The sequence below is a fragment of the Sminthopsis crassicaudata genome, chromosome 3 (assembly GCF_048593235.1).
Source record: "Sminthopsis crassicaudata isolate SCR6 chromosome 3, ASM4859323v1, whole genome shotgun sequence".
Classification (NCBI taxonomy): Eukaryota; Metazoa; Chordata; class Mammalia; order Dasyuromorphia; family Dasyuridae; genus Sminthopsis; species Sminthopsis crassicaudata.
In genome coordinates this window covers 556355043-556376804 of record NC_133619.1, presented here as the reverse complement: position 1 = coordinate 556376804, position 21762 = coordinate 556355043, and the positions used below count along the sequence as shown (strand labels likewise).

The window sequence follows — 21762 nt, the reverse complement described above, 5'->3', positions numbered from 1 at the left end:
AGTTCAAGATGTGTGACAGGGGGGACTTGAACCCAAATCATCCCCATTCCAAAGTTGACAATCTATATAGCCTACTATGATGTCTCCTGATCATACTCTTAAGAGACCGCTTTCATCTAAATAGTTGAATGAACTGATAATTTCCTTCTACAGATTTGAACACATGAAGATGAGTCTTCTCAAGTATAGGCCTAGCATTCTATCTACTGTGCCAACAAGCTGGCTGGGGGACTAATTATATTATCAGGTAACTTGCCATTTTAAATAATTATTCTTGTAGAACTTAGTTGTTTCTGTAACTAAATACTTTGTGTCATCAGTATGCTCTAGGTTTTGGTACCCTTGGACAAAAGTCTAATTGCCTCAAGAGTAGTTAAGGCACTATCAATATAAATTTGCAAAAAGTAGCATTTGGAAGACCTTATTATATATAAAAATTTCCGCATTCATTTATTTTCTGAACAATATATTTTCTGTGATTATGCTATTCTATAACATAACTTCTGTTATGCTTATATCTCCTTGTTTAAGTTTCAGTTTATATTAATAATCCAAGAATTATTAACAAAGTTATCTTTGTGGTAAAACCTGTCATAGATTTTGTATGATAACATATGCATGATAAACCCCTTTTGAAAGAGAAACTTTAGAACTAAGTTTCATTTTCCTGCATCATATGCTTTTTTGTAACCAACAAATTATAATCAGAGAAAAATCTCCCATTGTTTAAATCTTTCAGTTATTTGTGTGATTGTGAAGATATGGTCTGTTGTAGAGAATTGCCTTATATCCTTCATATGTTTTCACCAAGGATAGCTTAACTACACATGTGGATCATAAAGGTAATTAAAGTTTTTAAAGATATTTAGAAAATAAGTATACAAGTTAATCTTTTTTTTTTTTAATCTCTTGAGTATCAGTGATTTTTTCAATCTTTTAGTATCTTCCTCTTTGGCAGAAAATCTTGAAAGCTAATTACTTAATTGTGTTGTCTCTATTATTAATTTCCTTAATGTGCATTTGGTCCAGTCCAGCAGCTTCTTCTGACTTTATCTTCTTAAGTGCCATTTTACTTCCATCTATAACACATTAATGACGCATTGATGATAAGACTAGATCATCATAGAAAACATGGAAAATTCTGTTCACTTTTCATCTATTTCTTCTCCCAAATCCAGTTTCATATATTTTTTGAAATGATTTGACCTGTTAAATTTCACACCAAGCTTCTAAGGAAGAGAATATTTCAATTTTTTTGTTGTTTTGTGAAATGATATAAAAAATGATTAGTGGTGCTGACTGCTATTGCTGTTGTGGCTGCTTCTGATGATGATGATAAAAAAATAATTGTAGTGGGGCATAGAAAGCCAGCTCTTTTTGAGCAGAGAAAAGATCTTTAGTACTAGGCTGTATAGATGCCTGGTGAACTGAGGGAATGTTAAAGGCACAGCATTGTTTTCCCTCAATTGGGGGAGAAATTATTGTGAAAGGCAGTGACATACTCCAGAAAACCAACATGAGCAGAGAGACAGTGCATGTGTTTGAGAAATAAAATTTGGGTGAGAAAATACTAAATACACAACTTGATTATCCAAGAAACCAAGAGCTATTGAGGTTACAGAGCTGATATGGCCTGCTCATAGAGCTGCCTAGGCCATATATGCTTTTTATACATTAAAAGACACTTGGGATAGTCTGAGACACTGAGATGTCTGAGGCTCTGGATGTGACTAGAATTTATAATAGAGAGATTAAGTTTTAGATAGCAAAATATCTATTTCTCTTCTTCCTTGCTTTGCCTGAGAAGGCAGAAGTTGATTCCAAAATTTTCTGTTTTAATTAATAAAACTTCTGCTTAGGTAAAGATTTTGATTGATTGTTACTGTTCTGGTTGGAGAGTTTCAAGATTGGTTGCCAGGGAGTTGTAAAAAAAGGCAAAACAGTTTCCCTTCTTCTCAATAGGGAACATGAAAAGTAACAGATAATGTTACTAATTGTTAGATTTGATAAAATTTCCAAAAGCAGAGAACAAGACATGTGAAGTTGGTCTTTTTTGCCTTAGGATAAAATGAAATATTTTAAAAATAGCAGCATGGCTATGGGTGAAGCTGGGCTGTTAAATCAGTCGCATGGTTTTTCTATATCATTCTCTTTCCACACATGCTCCCAAATATCCTTTTTCAAGAGTGGATTTAGGGAAGCAGAAAGCTGGAAAAAATTTTACATCCTGTGTTTTTGATTAGCTCTCATTTCTAAAATATATAGAAAACTGACTCAAATTTATAAGAATACAAGCCATTCCCCAAATGATAAATGACAATTTTTCAGAAGAAATTAAAACTACTTCTAGTAGAAATTATCTAAACCACTATTGATGAGAGAAATGAAAATAAAGTCAACTCTGTGGTACCACTTCATACCTCTTAGATTGACTAAAAATGACAGGAAAAGATAATGATGAATATTGAAGGGGATGTGGGAAAACTGGAACACTAATACATTGCTGATGGAGTTGTGAACTGATACAACCATTCTGGAATGCACTTTGGAACTATGTCCAAAATGCTGTCAAACTGCATAGCAGTGTCTCTACTGGGTCTGTATCCCAAAGATAGAGAAAAAGACTCACATTGCAAAATTGTTTATAACTGAAAATTGAGTGGATATTCATCAGTTTGGGAATGACTGAAGAAGTTATGGTATATGAATGTAATGGAATGTTATTTTTCTATAAAAATGATGAGCAGGCTAATTTCAGAAAAGCCTAGAAAGACTTAAATGAACTGAGGCTAAATGAAGTGAGTAGAACAAGAGAACATTGCATACAGCAACAAGAAGATTATGTGATGATCAACTGTGACAGACTTGGCTCATTTCAGTAGAGCAGGGATTCAAGGCAATTCCAGTAGACTTGGAATGGAAAATGCCATTTGCATCTAGAGAACTATGGAGAATGAATGTGGATCAAAGCTCAGTATTTTCACTTTTTGTTGTGGTGGTTTGTTGCGTGATTGTTTTTTCTTTCTCATATTTTCCCCTTTTGTTCTTATTTTTCTTATGCAGATGATGAATATGGAAATATGTTTAGAAAAATTGCACATTTAATATATATTGGATGGCTTGTTGTCAAGGGGAAGGGGACAGGAGAGAGAAAAATTTGGAACACAAGGTTTTGCAAAGATGAATATTGAAAATTTATCTTTGCATTTATTTGGGAAAATTAAAAACTATTAAAAAAAAAAAAGAAGAATGAACCCTGGATAGTAAATAGAGAACAGGTTGGAGTAGAGAGACAATGATGAGAAAAGACTAGAGGTGATCACATTTCAGGGGTAGGGGCCACCCAAGGAAGAGTAGCTATTTTTCTTCTTTATCTCTTAAATCAACACCCACATAGTCATCCTGCTACATAATAACTACTATAGAAACAAAAATAAAATACTTCATAGGTCCGTGACTTCCTGAGTGTAGGAAGTCTGTACAATGAAGCCAATTATAACTTCCCTACAACTTAGTAAGGGAAGCGAAGGTGTTTGCTTTTGTAATGTAAATGTAAATTTAGCTCAAATGTAAAATTAGCTGGAGAAGGAAATGGCAAACCACTCTGGTATCTTTGCCAAGAAAACCCCAAATGGGGTCAAGAAAAGTAGAGCACAATTGAAACAACTAAACAATATCATTCAAGCATTGCTGAGGTCAAACCAAAAACAAACAAACAATAAAGTATCACTTTGGATTTTTGCAAGTTGATTTAAGTGTGCCTTTTAAGTTGCTCATGAGGTTGGGCAGGAAGGAGGATGATTAACAGCACTTATCAGGAAAAAAACAACTACAAAAAAGCCAGTTATACTTATGCTGACTTCCAAGGTACAGTTAGTCAGTAAACATTTTTTAAGTGCCTATTTAGGGGCAGCTAGGTGGGGAAGAGGATAGAGTGCCAGATTTGGAGTCAGGAAGAACTAAGTTCAAATCAGGACTATCTAGGATTCTGAGGAAGTTACCTAATTCTGTTTACCTAAGTTTTCTCATTTGTAAAATGAGCTGGAGAAAGAAATGGCCTCGTATTTTTGTGAAAAGGAAAAAAAAAACCAAATAGAGTTATGAAAAGTTGTATACTATTAAACAACAACAAAAGTGCTAGTAGGTGTTATTAAGTGCTATGCTTCTAAATGCTGGGGTAAGAATTTGGTAAAAAACAGAAGACATTATTTATTCATCTTACATCCCAGCAATGAGCATCTAAAATAATAATAATTCATACTTAATTAGCAGTTTTCAATTTATAAAACACTTTTCTCGAATACAGTGAGAGCAGTAATAGTATTTTTTTTTTACCCCATTTTATAGATGAGAAAACCAAGGCTTAGAGAGACTAAGAAACTCACCAAAAATCACATGACAATTAGTTATCAGATTCAGGGTTGAAATCCAAGTCTTCTAATTTATTATATTCTTTTCCTATTAAAACATACTAATTATTAGGGGAATGGAGTAAAAGGATAAGCATTTATGTAGTGCCTCCTATGTGCCAGGCACTGTGCTAAGTGTGGTGGGGTTTTGTTTGTTTGTTTGTTTGTTTTTTTGCTTTGTTTTGTTTTTACAAATATCCATTTTGATTTTTGTTGACAACCCTTTGAGGTTGATGCAATTTAAAAAAAAATGTATATTTCCCCAATTACATGTTAAAACAATTTTAACTTTTTTTTTTTTTTTAACTTTTTGAGCTCTAAATTGTCTCTCTCCCTCCTATTTCCCTTTCCTCTCCCTGAGACAGAAGCAGTCGGATATAGATTATATATGTGCAATTGTGTAATATATTTCTATATTAGGCATTTTTTTTTACAAAATTATTCAAATAAAAGAAAAAGAATGAAAGAAAGAAAAAGTAGAATGCTTTAGTCTGCATTCAAATAAAATCTGTTCTTTCTCTGGCTGTGGAGAGTATACTTCATTATTAGTTTTTTAAAATTGTCTCAGATCATTGTATTGATGAAAATAACTAAGTCATTCATGGATCTTCATCATACCATATTGCTGTTACTATGATCACTGTTCTCCTGGTTGTGCTCATTTCACTCTGATTCAGTTCATGTAAATCTTTCCAGGTTTTTTTTTCCAGGTCATCATTTCTTATAGCATAATAATGTTCTTTTACAATATAATGTCATTACTGATGCTGAGTGAAATGAGCAGGACCAGGAGGTCATTATATACTTCAACAACAATACTATATGATGACCAATTCTGATGGACATGGGCCTCTTCAACAATGAACTGAACCAAATCAGTTCCAATAGAGCAGCTACACCCAGCAAAAGAACTCTGGGAGATGACTATGAACTACTACATAGAATTCCCAATCCCTTTATTTTTGTCCACCTGCATGTTTGATTTCCTTCACAGGTGAATTGTACACTATTTCAAAGTCTGATTCTTTTTGCAAAATAACTGTATGGACATGTATACATATATTGTATTTAATTTATACTTTAACATATTTAACATGTGTTGGTCAACCTGCCATCTGGGGGAGGGGGTGGAGGGAAGGAGGGGAAAAATTGGAACAAAAGGTTTTGCAATTGTCAATGCTGAAAAGTTACCCACGCATATATCTTGTAAATAAAAAGCTATAATAAAAAATAAATAAAATATCATGTCATAGCTGGTTCAGCCATTCCCCAATTGATGGCTATTCCTTTGATTTCCATTTCTTAGCCACCACAAAAAGAATTGCTTTAAATACTTTTGTACAAATATGTCCTTTCCCTCTTTTTAGAATGTTTTTGGGATATAGAGGCAGGTGCAATTTTTATCTTTAAAGTTGAGGAAACAGGCATGCAGAGGTTAAATGGCAATGATTTGCTCAGTGTCACAGAACTAATTGTCTGAAATAATTTTTAACTGATTTCCAATGTACCACCAGCTGCCTCTAATTATTATTTCCAAGTATATAAAGTGGTTGCTTTTAAAATCATCAATTGAGTATTTGAGTGTAATATGTATATCCTTTTCAATTTAGAATTAAATTAATATAATATATTATCAAGGGGATTCTTTTGCAAAATTTGGCATAATTTGAGGATCATTTAGTTGTTTCTAACAAGGCTTTGCCTTTTCTTTCTAAGATTTGATTACAGTTTGACAAATGTCAGTGCATTATCTTGGAAACTCTATTCCTCCAACTTAAATAGGTTAATCTTGTTAATGCAATATGAAAGAAAATTTAACTATCTCTATTTTTTTTAAATAGAAGAGTTCTAAAAGGCACATGTGAAGTACTTTCTTTAGTTATTGGGATTTTGCATAGCTTTAAGGACTGAGAGTGGCTGTCAGAGGTCCAACTTTCACATTAGAGACCCAGAGAAGAAATTGCTATTCATGCTTCCTTTTCAAAGAGGACCAATGAAGATAATGTCTTGACTTGCAAATAGAGTGGAATTAAGTGAAGCAAAGCTGTGCAAAATCATCTGCTTTACTCTCTCCTCCAGAAAGAGTACAATGGCAAGTCATAAATCAAGACAATTAGCAATGGCCCAGCCCCAGAAAGGATTTAACCAAGTTACATCTGTGCTATGCAGCAAAACTATCATTTTAATCCAGTTTTCCTAACCCCCAAACAAGCACTTTTCTCATTGAACCTAGACTAGTCATTTGTGAATCGGAATGTCTTTTTCCAAAGTGATTTTTTTCAATGTATAATTCTAAATCATGAATTTCAGACATGGAAAAATCCAAGTGTTTGGCAGTCTGTTGCTCTATCAAAACTGGAGAAGCAATGAATGCTAGCTATGTTGTTTACTTCTTTGTCACTGGGTCAGAGGATCCTAATAGTATGACTTAAATGAAGTTATACAGATGGCATGCTTGTCAAATCTGAAGAAGACATGAATCTGGGGTGGGAGGGATAGTTAACACTTAGGATTATATAGTAAGAATAATAAAAAAAATCTTGATAGTTTGGGATTATGGGACGTATAAAATGATGACCTTTTATCATCTACTATGTTCTATTTTGTTCTACTTTAACTCTTGGAAAAATAAAATGGACAAGTACAAGATAGAGAACAGTCTCATGAAAAAAATAGAGGTTTTTAAAGACAGCACACTTGACATGTGTTAGCAGTGAGACATAATAGTCAAAGCTAATGTAATCTTAGGTTGCATTCAGAGAAACACAGTGTTTGAAGTAGTGAAAGTGATAGTCCTGCCACACCATACTCTGCCCTGGCTAGACTATTTCTGGAATATCAAGTTCAGTTCAGAATTCCACATTTGCGCAAAGACATTCCTAGCTAGAATATACCCAGAGAATACTAATCAGAATGGCAGATGTTGACAAAGGGAGGTGTAGGATCTAGAACAAAACTATATCATGGGATGAACAATAGAAGGAACTTGGATTTAGCTTGAAGAAGAGAAAAATTACAGGGAATATAATAACTGTCTAAGTATTTGAAAGACTAGTATGTGGAAGTGGACAAAATTTTGTTCTGTAGCCCTGAATTTAGAACAATCAATGAAGATGCTGAGAGTCCTGTTTCTGCTTAATAGAAGAAGAAACTTTCCAACAATTAAAAATGTCCCAGAGTGGAAGGAGCTACCTCAAAAAGTACTGAGTTTCTCTTCATTAGATATTCTCAATTGGAGTCTGGGTAACCATTTAGTGATGTTGTCAAAAGTTAGTGATATTGGTTGGATATGAGTAAGACAAGGTGACTGCTCATATCCCTCCCAGCTCGGAGATTCATGATCCAAGAACACCTTGATTCTGGTCAGTCAGACTAAATTGTGTTTAAATAAAACATTGGTATGCAGATGAAAGATGGATAGAAGCTCTACTAGGTCAGGTGGTAGGTGCTGAATAATGTAAATTTGGGTTAAGGTTTTGAGGCAGTCAGGACTTCAGACTAGCACATATAGTGTATTGGGATGCCTACACTGGAAGTTGATGAGCAGGTGTGGTGTGTTCTAAACAATTAATAAATAAAGCTAGGAAATTTTTTCTCTTGGTCCTTTTTAAATTATAGTTTTTTTTGGTCTGTACCCGTGATTTTATCGCTACAAGAAGTACCCAGGAAACAACTCCTTGTAGCAAGGGTACTTTCTATATATAGTTGAACTAAATGGTCACTGAACTCTTTTGAACTTTGAATCCTCAAAATTAGTGATTCTGTGACTATAATTCTCTGCGAATACAGCTCAACAAACACTATAGAATTTATAGTCTTGGAGTGGGTGTAGAGGGAACTGAATGATTAAATGACTTGCCCAGCTATATGTCAGAGGCAGGATTTGAACCCTAGTTGACCTGACTCCAAAGTCAGTCCTTTATTCACTGTCATACCTCCCCTCACTTTCCTAAAATAAGTTTAAATATCAGTTGCCTCTTAATGATTTAGTCAAAAAAAATCCAAATATTTGTTGTTGTATATACAAAACAATTTCCTCCACCACTCTTACCTCTTGCTTTATTGCAGTATAGCAGAATAAAATCTGAAATAAGAATTAGAAAACCTAGTTTCTAGCTAAAACTTTTATACTAACTATCTTTATGGCCTTGGCCAAGAAGCCTTTTGGGGAATTCAACAATTTTCTCATTTGTGAATTTGAGACTGAATGTTGGAAGATCATGCAGACAGATTCCCAAACAGCATAGTGAAGGGTTTTGGTGTTTGGGGGGGGGGGGTTTGGTCATAATTCTAATTGGTGCCATCAGTTTTTTTGGAGATTGAGAGGAAATGTAGAGAGTAGAATGACATCAACTAAAACCTTATGGTTTAGTTAGTCTCCTGAAGTAATCACATTTCAAGGATGGTCTCGATGTTTTTAGAGGAAAAATTACCCCAGTTTGCACATGGGAATGTTTCAACTATTGCTTCTACCACAGGGAAGAAATTGTTAAGAGACAGATTTATTCTTAATATAATGAAAAACTTGTTTATAGTTAGAGCTACCAAAGAGGGACTGGGATACTTAACAGGCCCTTAAGCAGAGAATGGATTTCCCCCTCTTAATTATTTTGTAAAGGGGATTCTTATTTAAGTGCAGCTTGGAATAGATAATATATATCTTATATAAGGCTTTAAAGTTTCAAAGAACTTTTTATGCACTATCTCATTTGATTATCACAATAATTCACTGGGCCTACCAAATTACATACAACAGTACTGAAAGAATTGTGTGGTGTGAATGCCAGACTGCTGTAATCTTTGTGGATTCATGGAGAGCAGGAGATGTGACAGGATGGTGGATTCTTTAAATTATAAGCTATTTTGTAACATAACTTTGATTGTACATCAATTCTAAAATATGCTATTAAATGGATGGCTCTAGAGCACTTAGAAAAGAAAGCAATAATGATTATAAGTTCCTTATCAAGTGCAAGTTATGTCATACTCATTACATTTTTATAGGGATTACTCAACTAATGTAACTTCAATAAGTCCTATGTTTCATTGTGATGTGGAAGTGACCTGAGTTTAACTAGGTTAGAAATGCTTTGGAAAGGCTTAAAAATGAACTTAATAATGGATTTACATGCCTGTTTTCATGGGACTAGACTAAATTTACAAAAGCTTTTCAGTGAGTAGGCCACAGGGTAATAAATTTTTTTGGCCATGAATTATAGAGAGCTTGGAAACATACACTTGGATGAAATCACAAATCCTTGAGATATTGAATCAAGTGACATACAAGTAAACCAAGAGAATCTGGACACCTGGTATACCTGGATTACAGCAAGGTATTTGACTCTCTTAAAATATCCTTGTGGACCAGAGGGAGAAATATAACATGAATGAAGTACAGTTATATATTTATTACTAGTTGAATGACCCAAATCAAAGAATGCTGGTAAATGGGTTGAGTCCAACCTTGAGGAAAATCTCTAGTGGTATACCACAGGGCCCTGTCCTTGTCCCTGGTCTGCTTATTAAAAGAAAAGAAAACTAAACAAAACACCAGTCGAAAAAGGTATGGATGACATGCTTAACTTGCTTTTGGATTGTTGTGTTATACTGTCAGCGACACGTATCATGTCATGTTGAGTCATAAAATCAAAATGTGAATAAATCTAAATTTGCTATTACTAGGGGATGCATTAAATAAGACAAAAATTAAATGTAGGGTCTGTATTTGGATTTTTAAAATCAGCTAAGTACAGAATAGAAGTAGTCTTGTTGGAATATGAACTGACAGCTGTTTACATTACAGAAAAATGTGGGGGTCTTAATAGACTGAACATTCAATTTGAGGCAAAAATGTGATGTAATGCACAAAAGGAAAAGTCACTTTAAGGCTACATTGAGTCACAGAATGAAGTCTAAGGGAAATGAATTTTCCCCACTGCACTCTGCTTTGGTCAGACCATATATGGTGTGGTTCTGGGTGCTACGTTTGGGTAAAGACAGTGAGAAACTGGAATCTGTAGAAAGGGGAGATGACTAGAAATCATTATAGACAGAAGTCTATAGGAGGAGTAGAAGTTCAGCTTGATTGAAGGAAAAAACTTCCTAACGTTTCCTTGGAAGATAGCTTTTTATAACTTCATTGTTTAGCACATCTGGCAAATAGCAGGCACTTGATAAATATTGACTGATATCCTCTGAGGTCTCTTCCAATAATTAAAAAAAAAACCATCACCACCAAAAGACAACTTTTTGTCACAGCTGTCTATTCTGCTTTTTAACTTTAGAAATTAAAAAGCTTCCAGAAAGCCTGTTCCTCTGCTTCTACATTAATCAAGAATAAGCTCTACCTCTGAATCTCTCTCTAACCATAAGCACATACTTATATTTATCTGTCCACATAGCAGATAAGCAGAGAGCAAGTTGTGCTGGTACTGCTCTTGGCTAACTTTGCTGCTTCAGGGATTCCAGACCCTTCCTACCTGGATCTGTGGCCCCTATTCTAGGCACAGCTGACATCTCTGTACATGGTTTTTGACCTGCCCAAAGTACGAGAGTCTTCCTGCCCTGTCTGTCCTTCTGGAACTTGATCTCTGCCTACTGGATCTATGATGTCGGTGTGCCTCTCTAAATTCCTATTTAAGTCCCCCAGTCTAAGTCTTCCTTGTTAACTGCTGTATCACGGTCCAGCTGGATGTTAATGATACCAAATGAGCCCTGCTCTGCTGGGACTTTTTTCCCCATGCCATGAATCATGGTTCTAAAAGGCTTTGGAATTCCTTTTGGAACCTCTCCAAGAAGATTAATTTTAATAATCATAAGTGTGATTGATCCACATTTCCTTTAAGGAATTAAAACTTCCTCCCTGAGTATGACATGTTTCTTTTTCAGTTTCACAAATGTTATCTTCTTGCTTTAAAAACATTGAACGTTACTGATGCTGCCTCACCCCAGGGAACCACAGCATCCTGTAGCCAGTATGGGGGAGCTTGCTTATGGTCACATGCATTTCAAAAACCTCACGGTCTTGCTTGATCTTTATTCCTTGGTAAATCTCCAAAGTCTCCCGAGCTCCTCAGGACCTCACACAAGTCATAATAAAGTAGTGGTGAAAATACCACATTCTGGCTTTTTGGGGATAATTCTCAAGCATTCTTTTGGTGAAAATTCTTTTGAAACCAACTGAAAAGATTTAAAAGTCATTGCCTTGCATCCAAACTGATTATTGAAACAAAAACAAATTTAACTGCACATTTTTGAAATTCTTAGCACTGAAAAATTATAGCATAATTTTGCTTCTTTCCATTCCCCCATCCTAACACCTTGTCTTAGGTGACTTTCTAATTACTTTTCATTATGACAGCTGCTGACCTACTCAAATGTCTAATTTTATTGTAGCTAAATGGTAACCATTATAATTTATATGGCCATTTATGTGACTTAGGAAAGGAATTAGGTAAAATAGCCATTCAAATAAAAACATATGTTCATATCTTCCCCTCCTCCATCCTTAGATTTGTGGACATCTTAGGAGAAAGATCTGTCTTGAGTATATACCAACTAAGCACAGTGTCTTTGCAAATAGAAGTCACTTAATAAACATTTGTGAAATGAACTAAAAACTTTTCATTTAACAAACATCTATTAAATACCTATTGAGGTGCAGGCCTTGTACTAGGCTCTGGAGATTGAGATAATAATGAAGCATTTCTTGCCCTTGAGGAATTTATAATCTGGGGGAGAAGGGAAACAACATGAACATAAATAAATTTATTATTTTTTTTCCTTTTTTAAAAATTAATTTTATAATTATACATTTTTGACAGTATATATGCATGAGTAATTTTTTTATAACATTATCCCTTGTATTCATTTTTCCAGATTTTCCCCTCCCTCCTTCTACTCCCTCCCCTAGAAGATAGACAATCTCATACATTTTACATGTGTTACAGTATAACCTAGATATAATATGTGTATAAATCCAATTTTCTTGTTGCACGTTAAGTATTGGATTCCGAAGGTATAAGTAACTTGGGTAGATAGATGATAGTAGTGTTAATATTTTACATTCAATTCCCAGTGATGAACATAAATAAATTTAAAACATATGCAAAATATTTCTAGGAGGAAGGACATTAGTAACTGAGGGGAATTGGGGCAGACCTCATGTAAGAGATAGTATTGGAACTGAGTCATGGAAGAAGTCTAAGAAGCCTGAAAATCCCAAATGTTTTCATAACCAACTGCTCCCCTTTGCTTCTCTCTCCATGAAGTCAAGATATTAGAAGTCAGAAACTAATCAGTCAATCAATATGTATGTATTAAATACTAATATGGGCCAGGCACTATACTAGTCATTGGAAATACAAGTACAAAGAATGAAACAATCCATGTGAACATGGAGTTTACATTTTAATGAGGGAAACAAGTATGTACACAAAAATAAACAACATAGAGTGAAGTGAGCAGAACCAGGAGAGCACTGTACACAATAACAGCATTTATATGATGAGCAACATGATGAACTTAGCTCTTCTCAGCAATGCAGTGATCCAAGATTTGGGTTGGAAATGCCATTCACATCCAGAGAGGGAACTATGGATACTGAATGCTGATCAAAGCATACTATTTTCACTTTTATGTTTGTTTGTTTTTTCTTTCTTGTGATTTTTCCCTTTTGTTCTGATTTTTCTTTCACAACATGACTAATATGGAAATATGTTTAAAATGATTGTTTGCAGTCTTGAGGAGGAAGGAGGTAAGGAAGAGACAGAGAAAAAAAATTGGAATGTTGCAAATTATATATGTAATTGGAAAAATAATATGTTATTGAGAAAAATAGCCTAAATGTGAAATAAAAATACATGTATTTGTGTACATACATACAGTAGATCATCACAAGGTAGTCTGAGAGGGAAGCACTAGAACATAGTAGTAGGGAGCAAATGGCAAGCATAGTACTGTCACTAGGAGCTTCCTGGGGCCATTGGTGAGGGTGACACACCCGAATAATCAGAAAAGAGTGCATACGACTGATTATGGGTGCATCAAGGGATAGAGGAAGAAGAGGTGAACTGGTATTTCCTAGTCTGTGTAGTTAGCCATAAATCAGATCAGGGTGTGGTCAGCTGTCAAGAAAGTGGGAAGTGGAATGATTGGTTCTGGAATGTCCTTGTTCAATAGTTCTTATTTGGTTGCAAAGGAGCTAAGGAATGCTTAGTACTTCAGAGACTTCTCTCTCTCTGTCTCTCTGTCTCTCTGTCTCTCTCTGTGTCTCTGTCTCTGTCTGTCTCTCCTCTGTCTTTCTCTCCCCTTCTCTCCTCTGTCTCTCTCTCCCCTTCTCTCCTTTGTCTCTCTCTCCTTTCTCTTCTCTCTTATCTCTCTCCTTCTCTCTCTCTCTTTGCTCTCTTCTTGCTCTCTCTTTGTTCTTTCCTCTCTCTTCTCTTTCCCCTCTCTCTTCTCTCTCATCTCCCCTCTCTTTATTCTCTTTTTTCTCTCTCTTTCTCTCTCTCTCCCTCCCTTACCATTCCCTCTCCTTCCCTCTCTCCCTCTCTCCCTTTTTCTTCCACCCCTCTCTTTCTCCCTTCCTCCTTCTCTTTGTCTCTCTGGTGCTCTTTCTATGTTTCTCTATCTCTCCTTCCTTCCCTCACTCCTCTTCTCCTTTTTCCTTCCTCCTTCCCTCCCTCCATCTTTCTCTTTCTCTCTCTTTCCTCTCTGCCTTCTCCATACCTCTGTATATGTATGTAAGTCTATATGCATTGAAGGAAATGAAGTACATTTTCTCTGCTCTTTGGGGTAGAATGATAGTCAGAGGTGTGGGTGTCAAGCTTGGCCATTATAGTTATCATCTAAGCAGTTTTATTCCATTTTTTATTTTTGTAGTTGTTACTTATATTGATCTTCTGGTTTTCCTTGTTTTGTTTTGTATCATTTCATACAAATCTTACTGTTCTAAATTCCTCAAATTCATCATGTAGATATATATGTGTGTGTGTGTGTATACATATATATTAAATATGTATATAATGGAGAAATGGGGAAAATATGAACACAGGTTTTTATTTGAACATACATAAATACATTATAATACATATTTTACATCATTTCAATTTTCACAAGGTTATTCTAAAACAATTATTAAGAAAGGGCTCTTCAATAATGAACTGAACCAGCTACACCCAGCGAAAGAAGTCTGGGAAATGACTATGAACCACTACATAGAATTTCCAATCTCTCTATTTTTTTCTGCCTGCACTTTTTATTTCCTCAAAGTCCAATTCTTTTTGTACAGCAAAATAACTGTATGGACATGTATTGTATTTAATTTATACTTTAACATATGTAACATGTATTGGTCAACCTGCCATCTGGGGGAGGGTGGTGGGGGGAAGGAGGGGAAAATTTGGAACAAAAGGCTTGGCAATTGTCAGTGTTGTAAAATTACCCATTCATATATCTTGTAAATAAAAAGCAATAATAATAATAAAAAAAGGAAAGGGCTCTTCTCCCTTAAAATCTTGCATTCACATATATCCCTAATACAGCAGTCAGAATAGATTCTATTATCAATCGGAAATACTCATTATTAAATTCAAACATATTTTTAAGTATCTACTACCACAGAGCATTTTGCCAGAACTGAAAGTCACAACTTACATGACACAATCTCTGCCCCTCATTAAGCTTAATGAATGTGGGAAAAGGCATAGGAACAGATAATTACAATATAAAACCGTATAAAAAGAATGTAAAAGAGATAATAAGTATTATGTAAGGCCCAAGAAAGGAAAGGCCATTTCTAACTGGGAAAGAAAGGTAACAGCAACAACAATAAATTTAATAATAAAAACTAACATTTCTGAAGTTCTTTCTATGAGCTAGGCATCGTGTTAAGCATCTGACAATCCTAGGAAGTAAGTGCTATTATTATCCTCATTTTATGGATGAGGAAACTGATAGACAAGGGTCAAAGAGCTGAGCAGTTTTATTCCATTTTATATTGTGGTCTTATTGATCTTCTAAGTTTTCCTTGTTTAATCTATATAAATCTTACTCTTCTGAGTTCTTCAGTCCATCATTTTCTATATGCAGTAATATTTCATTGTATTCATAAACCACAATTCTTTAGCTATTATCTTATCAAAAACACTTCTTTTAATTTCATTGTTATTAAAATAAATACCACAATGACAATTTTGATCTATATAGGAATATTTGTTCTGTCTTTGACATTATTGGTGTATAGGTCTAATGGTAAGATGGATTTTTAGATCATAGGGTATGGACATTTCATTCACTTGTGGAAGGTGCATAATTTAAAACTGCTTTCCAGAATGATTTGACCAATTTACAATTCCATTAACAACACTTTAATGTGTGCTTGTCTTTCCACAGCCTCTCTAACACTGAACTAGTTGTATCTTTACTAGTTTAATGGGTGTGAACTGAAATCCTAGAGTTTGTTGATTTTAATTTCTTTTATTAGTAATTTACAGCAATCTTTTACAATAATTTTCAATTTCTTTTTAAAGAATTGTTTGTTCAAATCTTTTGACCAATATCCACTTGATTAGTTGATTTAGTAAGGACATAGAGATGAATATATGAATGTAGCAAAAAGATGTTAACACTGTCACTCCTTTGAAAAGTATGAACACTTTTCTCTGAATCAAAAGGGGCAACACAGCTGAAAATCATCTGGGCTAAAAATTGGCCACATTTCTTAAAAGCTTTAAGTAGCTAAGCTCTGGAGACAAGCAGAAATTTGAGAGCTTGAGGCAGTTGAGACAAGACTCAGCAATTTGAAAAGAAACCAAAATTTTCATGTCTTGAGTGAGAAGAAAGGATTTTTTATTCCTCTCCTCTTTCTCCACCTCTTCCTTTTCTCTCTCTTTCTTCTTCTATGTCTCCTCCTCCTATTGTTCCTATTCTTCCTCCTTCTCCTCCTCCTTCTCCTACTCCTACTCCTCCTTCTCCTCGTTCTCCTCCTCCTTCTCCTCCTCCTCCTCCTCCTCCTCCTTCTCCTCCTTCTCCTCCTTCTCCTCCTCCTTCTCCTCTTCCTCCTCCTCCTGTTTCTCTTCTTCTTCTGTCTCCTCTTTCTCTTTCTCACCACCTACCTACCCATCAATTGTGGTAGCTAATGATCAAGCGTTGACCAGAAGAGACAACCTAATAGTTGGAGAGGCAGTTACAGATAATTCAAATCCCATTTGAGGGGGCAGAAATACATCTTTGTTGCTATAGAAAGGCTTGAAACTAGAAACAGTTATAAGGAACATGAACCCTAGCAGTAGAGAAGGGAGCTGACTAGCTGTTAATAGTAAGCATACAATGAGAGCTTGTGAATAATGATAATGGAGTCAAGCTCCATGAGGTAAACCCAAGAATTTAGCAATAGCAGCAGCAACTCTAAGGATGCCCAGTTCTTAAATATTAGTGCTAAATTAAGAATGCATCCCAGAAGAAGTATCACACACATATTTTCCCCTGTATTATCCTAACTTCTTGAATGTTTTTTCCTGGCAATAACTTCAGACTAAAGTATTTCCTCCCCACTCATAGGATATTCTATCATCAACCACCTTTTTCTAGGTAACCATTTCCAAGTATAAGGATGGGGTTTAAACCACTTCACCAAATTTTAACCCTGACAAATTAGCTGAGAACATGTCCAAATCAACTGATCACTCATGAGTCTTAGACTAAGTAATAAAAGTCCTTCAGATTAGACTGATATTGCACAAGAATCATGTTCAGATAGACTGAGAATACCTAGTTGTGCTTCAAGGCTGGCTGACTCAATTAATTCTTAATGATAATCTTTGGGGAATAATATCAGCGGAGACTCAAGTTGAGGGCACCATCCCACAAAGGAAATTCTGGAACCCTGAGGAGGAGACATAGAGGGCTAAAATCTGGAGATCATAAACCTTGGTGAGATCTGGGATAAGGATGACCTAGAACATATTGATTTACAGGGTTTCAAGATTTTCTTACAAAGTTTTAATCTAACTGGAATATTTTATTCTCATTCCTACTTTATCATACTAGTTTTAGAATCATTTAGGGTCTTTAAGAATGGGTACAGACTTTATGTGTTAATGCTTTAATATAAATTTTCTTAGAGTCCAGTTAGGCATCTCAGTTGTGAGAGTACCAGGTCTGAAGGCAAGAAAACCCGAGTTCAAATAAGGATTCAGATACCTATTAGCTGTGCAAGTCACTTAACCTTTTGTCCTTTTTTCTCTAAGAGGACCAAATTGACATCACTATGTTAGAGTCAAATAAATGTGTTCAACTGTTGCTGATCAGACCAATACAAATTCTGAAAACTCTGCCACAGGTTGGACATAAATAATCCCTATGAACATTTTGGGTAGCTTCTCTAATTTTATGCATCTTGCATTTCTTCTAAGCGAATTCAATCCTGCTTTGTTCATAGAGCACCTCATGCTGGGTGGTTCTGTTCCATGTCATACATTCAGTTCTAAAGTTCTTAAGAAAGATCTTTTTTTAAAAAATTATTTTATTTATAAAAATTATTTTTGACAGCATATATGCATGAGCAATTTTTAAAAATAACATTATCCCTTGTATTCATTTTTCCAAATTATCCCCTCCCTTCCTCTACTCCCTCCCCTAGATGACAGGCAATCCCATACATTTTACATGTGTTACAATATAACCTAGATACAATATATGTGTGTAAAATCAATTTTCTTGTTGCACATTAAGTACTTAAGAAGGATCTTGAGAATATCCTTGTATTGCTTTTTCTGATCACCTTGTGAGTACTTGCCCTGTGTAGCTCTCCATAATGGCAAACCACTCCAATGTCTTTGCTAAGAAATTCCTAAATGGAGTTACAAGAGTTGGATATAACTGAAATGACACAACAATAAAAATAAATTTCTTAACAGCTATTTTCTATTTTGAGTGTAAAGCTTTTTTTTTTTCTTAATTGGCTGGAACTTTACAAATTGTCATATAATTCAGAAAAATGGATTAATTAGTGAATTCAAATCCTGCCTCTTCTTCTGTATGACTTTGAATACTTTTGGAAACCTAATTTTCTCAGTTATAAAATTAAGGGATTTGATTGGATGATATTAAGGTATCTTCTAGATGACTTCCTATGACTTGCGTCCAAGTTATCAGTTCAAGAAAACAAATTATACTACATACTAGAAAACTATAAGAAGGAACATATGTGATTGCCAAACCACTTTCATTGATCTTTGACAGATCATAAAGATAAGTAAAAATGTTAGAAAATTGGATAAAGTAAAATATTGTCTTTTTTTTTTTAAGAAAGGAAGATAATAGAATCTATAAAATAATGGACTTGTCTTTGATTTTTCTAGAACTTATTTTTTTAAATGTATGGCTAGGGAAAAAATCTAAAAAGAGCATTAATCATAGAGCACCAGCCCTGAAGTCAGGAGGACCTGAGTTCAAATGTGGCCTCAGTCACTTAACACTTCCCGACTGTGTAACTGTGGGCAAGTCACTTAACTCCAATTGCCTCAGGGGAAAAAAGGCATCAGTGATCACCAAGAATTAGGATGGCTTCATCAAGAGCATGTCCTGCCAGACTAATTTATTGTTTTTTTTTAGGAGGGTTTTTAGGAGAATTCTGTAGGGAGAACTTATATAGATTCTGGCAAAGCATTTGACATGGCCTCAAGTAATTCTTGTGGAAAGACAGAAAGTGATGGGTTAGAAAATAGTATTCAGAGCTTACTGAATGGCCAGAACCATTGTCAACTTGGAAGGAAGTCTCCTATGGATCAATATTAGGTCATATACCACTTAACATGTCCTTTAATCAAATTTTCTAAAGACATAAAGTTGAGAGGTATAGGGATGTGTACACACACATATATTTAGCATATACAGATATACATATATATGTGTGTAGAATTGTGCATATGAGGTTCCTTAGTGTGAATCAGTAGAGTCAAATGATAGCTGAAAGAACCAACACAATCTAAGGCTGCATTGAGAAGCATAATGTTCAAGAGATCTGTTGTATTCTTACAACAGACACATATAGAATACTGTCTCATGCTGTATTTAAGAGAGAATGTTGATAAACTGGTGAGTATCTGCTTTAGGAATAAATATTTTTTTATCTCTGAAAATTAAAATTCTGAAAAGATTCATTCTAAAACATTTCTCAAGTAAATTTAAAAATTTCTAGGAGGCATGGTACTTCTTATTTATTCAGATCTTGGAAATTCCAGTATGAAAGGCAAAAAATAATTTTTAGAAATTATTATAATGCATAATTGAGAAAAGTAAGCATCATTAGCATGTTTTTTAAGTATTTAAATACATGACCAGGGCACAAGAGCATGTCTTATAACTATTAGAAATAATTAGACCATAACCATCTTAACCATTTAAAGGCAATATTTTTTTAATTAGCTGAAACTTTATAAATTGTCATATAACTTAGAAAAATGGATACATTCATGGGTTTAAATCCTGCCTCTTCTTTTATATGACTTTGAATACTAAGGACTAATAATAGAAAGGGGTATCTAAGGTGAAGTAGTTGATAGAATACCAAGCCTAAAGTCAATAAGATTCATCTTCCTTCATTAAAATCTGGCCTCAGACACTTACTTACTGTATGATTTTGGGCAAGTCATTTAATTCTGTTTGCTGCCTCAGTTTCCTCATCTGTAAAATGAAGTGGAGAAGGAAATGACAAACCACTCTAGTACGTGTGCCAAGAAAATCCCAAATGGGATCATAAAAAGTTAGACATGACTGAGACTACTAAAAAACAACATTAATCACTGGAAAGTGGTAGAAAGATCACTGAAGTAGGTATCTGAGCCTAGGATTCTTATCATAATTTGGTCACAAACCAGATATTTGACTTTGGACAAGTCATGAAATTCATAGGAGCCTTGATTTATCCATCCACAAAATGGAGATAATCATATAAAATCTTTCTTGGCTTCTTCCTCTCTCAGGGTCTTTGTGAAGATCAAAGGATATATTTAACATAGAGATCCTTTGTAAAACATAAAATCCCATACAAATGAATGTATCATTAAATATTGTGGAAGATTTTCTAACATAATTTTGAATTTGCTAAAAGTGCAGAATTTATTCTACTTCAAAAGGCTTAAGTAGTTTGTGGGTTTGGAATATTATTTATAAGAACAGAACTTTGGCTTTTTTGAGCCTGTTCCATTTCTGATTTTTGTTCTTAAATGCCATATATATGATACTTACTGCTGGAAATGATCTAACCACATTACCAAGCTAGACATAATTTTATAGGGTTTCAGAAACATCAACAAGCTCGGTTGGGTAAGTAGTCATATAAATACATAGCTTAAAGATGAAGTCATGGGAGTAATAAGAAAGAAGAATGGATTTGGAATCAGAGGATCTCACAGTCTAATTCAAGCTCTGCTAATTACTACCTGTGTAACCTTAAGCAAGTAATTCAGCTTTATTGTGGGCCTCAGTTTCCTCGTCTGCAAAATGAGCAGGTAGAACTAAATGACCTCTGATTTCACCATTTACTTTGCTGCTCCACTCTAAGGACCAGAAGACTTTTCCATCCTCCTTCCAGTGAAAGTTTCCATATGTTTTCTTCTCCATTAAAATGAGTTCTTTAAGAATAGGGGTTGTTTTACTCTTCTATTTGCATAATGCATTTGATCACAGAAAATTCTTAATAATTGCTACATTCACTCACTCCAAAATGTCATCCATTTCTAAGTCTTAAATCCTTAAATAGAAATGACCTCTTAATTTATGTGGTGACAACTTAGTTTTTTATACCACATTAAAAAATATATACATGGAATACTTGTCATTGCTTACCATACCTCACCCATGCCATGTGCAAATATTTACCTCCTTGCTGATAAAATGGAACAATTTTACAACATCCTTATTACTGAAAAAAAGTGGCACATCATGGTACTTTGAAGAGTCATATTCTATATTTGCATTATGAAACATCATTTCATAAGTAAGTAGAAACATGTACCTACTAAACCACCTTCAACCTACCTGAATAACTAAAATTTATGATCTAATGTAACTACCCTTACCTAATAACCAATATTCTTCAGTTTTTTATTTCTTTAAAAAATTTCTTCCCATTCTCCATCACTGGAGATTTTCAGAAGAGACCACTTGCCCAAGTTTCTGAGATCCCTTCCACCACTGAGATTCTGCGATTCCTATCCAGATGCTCCAAATTGACCCGTCTAACTTGATAAGTAGACCAAAACTCCTTGAAATCAGGACAATAAAATAACACCATGTTAGAGTTAAAGGTAGCTTAGAAACCATCTAGTTCAATTGTCAACCTGCTCAACCT

At 34.6% G+C, this 21762-nt stretch overlaps 1 protein-coding gene across 1 annotated transcript in view; it reads left to right on the top strand.

Annotated features, from left to right (window-relative positions):
- The first annotated feature begins 755 nt into the window (after positions 1-755).
- SYTL2 (synaptotagmin like 2) overlaps positions 756-21762 on the top strand; it is a 165880-nt gene continuing 144873 nt past the window's right edge. Inside the window, exon 1 of the mRNA XM_074304633.1 lies at positions 756-842. The gene's annotated coding sequence lies outside the window, so the exon portion shown is untranslated. The remainder of the gene's footprint in view (positions 843-21762) is intronic.